The sequence below is a fragment of the Panthera onca genome, chromosome E1, assembly GCF_046562875.1.
Source record: "Panthera onca isolate mPanOnc1 chromosome E1, mPanOnc1 haplotype 2, whole genome shotgun sequence".
Lineage (NCBI taxonomy): Eukaryota > Metazoa > Chordata > Mammalia > Carnivora > Felidae > Panthera > Panthera onca.
Window position 1 is genome coordinate 36,765,947 of NC_138352.1, and position 6,189 is coordinate 36,772,135.

Sequence of the window (6,189 nt, forward strand, 5' to 3'; positions counted from 1 at the left end):
ATTTCTGAGAAGAATTCCACTGTGTGGATGTACCACAGTTGGCTTAGCCGTTTATCCAATGATGGACATTTAAGCTATTTCCAGATTTTGACTATTACGAATAAAGCTGTTTTGAACATCGGGGCGCCTGGGTGGCTCAGTCAGTGAAGCATCTCAGTCTCTGCTCAGGTATGAACTCAATGGTTTGTGGGTTCCAAGCCCCGTGTTGAGCTCTGTGCTAACAGAGCAGAGCCTACTTTGGATTCTCTCTCTCTCTGCCCTTCCCCTTCTCGGGCTCTTTCTCAAAATAAATTTTTTTTTTTTAATAAGCTGTTTGGACATTGAACACAAGTCTTGGTGTGTGCCTATGTTTCCATTTTTGTGCCTAGACATCAGTCCCATTTTACAGCGGAGAAGACTAAGGGTCAGAGAGGTAGAATGACTTATCCAAGGTCACACAGCTGATGGGTCCTGCGGCTTGCACGGGGAACACGAGGAGGGCAGTTATGTAGCACAGGTATCTGGGTGTTCCTTAATAAATGACCTTGGACTGCTTGGGTTGGGAGCTCGTGGACTCTTGTGCTCAAGAACGTCGTGGCCAGGAGGGACGGTCAAGATGAGTTATAGCCGTGTTCCTCACCTTTGTGTGGCCCTTGTTTTTCCCCCTGCGGATTCCACCGTTAGAGATTGTATCTCATAAACAGACTGCATTCAGGAAGCCAGACTCTGCTTCCCCAAACATAAAGATGCATCCAGAACTATATGAGCTGACAATCACTGAGCAAGCTTGTATGAAGATTTACAGTTGAAATTGCTCCAGCCCAAACTGGAGACCTGATTTTTTCGGGCTCGGGACCAATCACGGAGCCGTCTCAGAAGTCGGAGGATGACAAGTGGGTAAGCCCTTAGTCCAGCCTCTCCTCTCACAGGTGCTCCCGCCCCACCTCTGCCTTCTGGTCTTCTCCTACTGAGGTCAGCCCTTGGAGGTCAAGTGCCTGTTGTGAATGCAACAGGGGTCAACTCCCTAGGTCCAGGCTCAGGGTCATCCCTAGGTCCAGCTGTCTGGAAGCCAGATGCATCTTTGGGCCTTCCTCTCCTTCAACGGAGCCACCTGCACTGGGAGTCCTGGCTGATACAGCTGAGCCAGGACCTCACCCTTCAGCGAAGCTTCTCCCAAGTTCTCCAGGCAGTCAACGAAGGGCCAGTCCAGTTCACCTCCAGGGAGGCAGGGACAGCCACTGCTAAGTGTTTTACGCGCACGATCTCATATCCTCTCAACAACCCTAGGGGAGGTACTGTTGTCCCCACTTTACTGTGAGGGAAACTGAGGCACAGAGATGCAGCTGTATCACACCTGGAATGTGGGTGCCTCGCATGTATCTTGTGTGCCCCTGAAGATTCTATCTTCCTCCTGTGCACCAGACTCCTGGCTGCTTGCTCTGTTTCTACCATGGCTGTGCCACAACTGAAGCTGACCCCTCCCAGGCCACATCCCAGGGTAAAGGGTCTGGCTCCCGAATGGCCACCGAAGGGGCCACCAATGCAACCCTTAAGCACACAGGGAGTCAGTTCCCATACTTTGAGCCACAGGACGTGCGATGGGGGCATAAATGCCTCTCCTCCCTCCCTTGGACCATTGGAGGCATGTTTTCCTTGTGTGGTCTGTTATAAAGCAGCGACTGTGTGGTTACACATCACCTCGCATTTCTTCCCAAACTTCTCTACCTCCCCTCTCTCTACCTTGAAGTTCTACCTCTAAGTTATCAGTGCTCCGTTTTCTGGGGAACACAGTCTGGCTCCTGGGTCTGCACTACAACTGCTTCAGTGAACGCTGAACAGGAGAAAGATGCATTACGCCATTGCCCTGAAGACGGAAAACAGGTAGGGGACAAGGACAGTGCCAAGTTCATCAGCTCATTCCCCCTTAACTCCCCCGCACACACCTGTTCACTGGGTTTAATCAGTCGCATCTTCTCTGACCTCCCCCGTGAAGTTCATAGCCTGTGGTCTCCCCCACTAACCTCCGTCCGGTAGCGAAGAGTTCATGTTCCTTGATTCCCCCACTTGCTCGTATGTGATACTGGCAAGGTACTTGGCCTCTCTGACCACCTTCCCCATCTGTAAAATGGGAACAAGAATGGTCTCACCACATAGGACCGTTGAGAGGTTTAACTGACCCTTAGTTTTGTGCCTGGCACGTCGTAGGTGTAGACGCCATCGTTGAGCAGCCCAGTTCAACGTCGCCTCTTCCAGTTACGGCCCCGCTCTCTCTTGAAAACCCCCCTCCTCCGTTCTCAGTCCCTACTGAGTAAATAGGGCTATCCCCCACCCTATTCCCAAGCCTGTCACCAGACCCAGGCCAATCAGCACCTCCCAATACTGACCTCCAATATTGGCTCATGCCTGGGCATGAGACCCAAGTTGGACTGGTCCTTGTAACAGTGTCCTGAAGTTTCTGGAACAGTAAGGAAAGAGGTGCTTGCTCTTTGCTGAGATCATTAGCTTGGAGCTGCGAGAGGCCATTTTTACTACTTAAGAATGATGTCAGAAGACAGCGGAGCCAGGAGGTGGAGCAGGACACAGAATGCTGATGATGTCTTTGGAGCTCCTGGATCCAGTCATGCCATAACCCCTGCTATTTTTAGGAATGAACACACAAACCAAATTTTTTTTTTATGTACATAAGCCAGTTTGGGTTTTCTATTGCTTAAAACTGAAGTGGTCTTGACTAATCCAGTAGGTTCTCTGTATAACTGCTGCTGTTATTGCAATTAATATTATTATTATAAACACATTATCAGGAAGGTGCAGCCATGGGGATGCCTGGGCCAGGTTCCCTCGGGGGGATACTGCTGCCCTGCATACATTATACCCTGGATATCAGCTTCCCGAAGGGGGTGGAATTCGTGTCTCAGGGAACTGGTGGGTGCTGCAGGGTAGGTGGGCTAAGGGACATCTGCTGAATGAAAAGTGAAGTAGGCTTATCGCCCCCTACCGCCTCCGTTGTGCCCTGCCTTCCAGCTCCCACGCCAGGAACACATTTGCCCTCGTTGCTTGTCTTGGCCCACGTGCGAACCCACTAGGGTGTCCTCCAGGACACCATCTTGGCTAACTGGTCTGTTGTTTCCACAGGGTCCTTTTGGCCTCATTCACCCCCACATCTGTTCAGAGAGTGTTTTTAAAACTCTTTAACAGTGATCGTTATACGGGACGCCTGGGTGGCTCAGTCGGCCAAGAGTCAGACTCTTGATTTCTGCTTAGGTCATAATCTCACGGTTGTGAGATCAAGCCCCTATCGGCGGCTCACAAACAGTTACTCACAACCAGTAACTCAAATGGTTTAAAGACTTCACTCTAAGGCCAGAAGCCCTAAAACACCCAGAAGAAAACATAGGGAAAAGCTCCTTGATATAAGTCTTGGCAATAATTTCTTGCATGTAACACCTAAAGCGCAAGCAACAAAATAAAAAACAAGGAGTACATCAAACGAAAAGCTTCTGCACGAAAGAAATTATCGACAACACCGAAAGACACCCTACAGAATGGGAAAAAACATTCACACATCCTATCTGATAAGGAGTTAATATCCAACATATATAAAGCATGTATGCAACTCAGTAGTGAAAAAAAACAAGTAGTTTAATTTCAAAATGGGCAAAGGGCCTGAAGAGACATTTTTCCAGAGAAGATGTGCAAATGGTCGACAGGTACATGAAAAGGTGCCCAACATCACTCATCATCAGGGAAACGCAAGTCAAAACCGCAATGAGAGAGCACCTCACACCTGTCAGAATGGCGAGTATCAAGAAGACAAGAGATGATCGATGCCAGTGAGGATGTGGGCAAAGGGGGATTGTGAATGGGTACAGTCACTACGGAGAACAGAATGAAGGCTTCTCAAAAAATTAAAAAGAGAAATCGCATATGATGCAGTAATTCCACTACTGGGCATTCACCCAAAGAAAACAAAAATAGTTTGAAAAGCGACACGCACCCCTGTGTTTACTGCAGCATTATTTACAATAGCCAAGATACGGAAGCGACTTAAGTGTCCATCAATAGATGAATGGATAAAGAAGATGTGGTGTGTATGTATACAATGGAGTATTGCCCATAAAAAAGAATGAAATCTTGTCACTTGTGACAACATGGACGGACCCTAGAGGGTGTTATGCTAAGTGAAATAAGTCAGACAAAGACAAGTATCCTATGACTTCACTTAGAGGTCAAATCTAAAAGCAAATGAACAAACCAACCAAAAAACAATCAGACTCTTAAATACAGAAAACAAACCGGTGGTTGCCAGAAGGGAAGTGGGGCTGGGTGAAGGAGGTGAAGGGGATTAAGAGGTATAAACTAGTTACGAAATCAATAAACCATAGAGATGAAAATACAGCGTAGGAAATAGAGTTAATGATATTGTAATAATGTTTCATGGTGACAGGTGGTGACTCTACTTATCATGGTGAAGCTTTGAGTAACATAAAGAATGTTGAATCACTATGCCGCACCTGAAACAAATATAATGTCAAATATACTTCAATAATAATAATACATTTTTAAAACTTTTTTCTAAATGTTTATTTTTGAGAGACAGAGAACGAGTGGGGGAGGGGCAGAGAGAGAGGGAGACACAGAATCCGACGCAGGCTCCAGGCTCCTGGCTGTCAGCACAGAGCCCGACGCGGGATCCAACTCCTGGACCATGAGACTATGACCTGAGCTGAAGTCAGACGCCCAACCGACTGAGCCACCCTAAATTTAAAATTTTAAATCTATGCACCCCCCAAATTTAAAAATGCTCCAGCCATTTTCAGGAATATATCAGAAGAAAATGAAAACACTATGTCAAAGGCATATATGCACCCCTATGTCCATAGCAGCATTGTTTAAAATAGCCAAGACATGGACATAATCTAAGTGTCGACTGATGAATGGATAAAGAAAATGTGATACACAGACATGCGCGCACACACACACACACACACACACACAGATTATCAGCCATAAAAAAGAAGGAAATCTTGCTGTCTGTGACAACGTGGACGGACATCGAAGGCATTATAATAAGTGAAACAAGTCAGAGAAAGACAAATACTGTATGATTTCACTTATATGTAGACTCTAAAAAACCAAACTCATAGAAAAAGAGATCCGATCTGTGGTTACCGGAGATGGGGGAGGGGATGGGGGAGGGGATGGGGGAGGGGCTGAAGGTGTTCAAAAGGAAAGGTACACACTTCCGGCAATAAGACGAATAAGTACTGGGGATGTAATGTACATGACGATAGTTCACACTGCGGTCTGGTGTATCTGAAAGTTAAGAGAGTAGGTCCTACGAGTTCTTGTCATCACAAGGAAAAAAAAAACGTTTTTCTCTTTTTTTCTTTTTGTCTCTACAGGAGATGATGTATGTAAACTAAGCTTATTGTGGTAATCATTTTACAATATATGCCTATACACTTCAAGCTCTTATTTATTTTTTTATTATTGGTTTTTGTTTAAAACAATTTTTTACGGAATACTACTTGGCAATGAGAAAGAATGAAATATGGCCTTTTTGTAGCAATGTGCTTGGAACTGGAGAGTGTTATGCTAAGTGAAATAAGTCAGGCAGAGAAAGACAGATACCATATGTTTTCATCCTTCTGTGGAGCCTGAGAAATTTACCAGAAGACCATGGAGGAGGGGAAGGAAAAAAAAAAGGGAGGGAGGGAGGCAAACCATAAGAGACTCTTAAAAACTGAGCATAAACTGAGGGTTGATGCGGGGTGGAGGGGAGGGGAAAGTGGGTGATGGGCACTGAGGAGAGCACCTGTTGGGAGGAGCCCTGGGTGTTGTATGGAAGCCAATTTGACAATAAATTTCACATTAAAAAACAATCTTTTAATATTTATTTATTTTCGAGAGAGAGAGAGACAGAGACAGAGAGCAAGTGGGGGAGGGGCAGAGACAGAGGGAGACACAGAATCCAAAGAAGTTCGAGTCCTGCATTGGGCTCTGTGCTGATGGCTCAGAGCTTGGAGTCTGCTTCAGATTCTGTGTCTGCGGCGCTCTCTGCCTCTCCCCTGCTCGCACACTGTCTGTCTCTCTCTCTCAACAATAAACATCGAAAAAAATTTTAGAGTGTTGTGCTCTAATTATCCCTCAATAAAACTGGGGTGCGGGGGAAGTGTCCATTATGCTAGGTGCCAGAGAGATACAAAAATG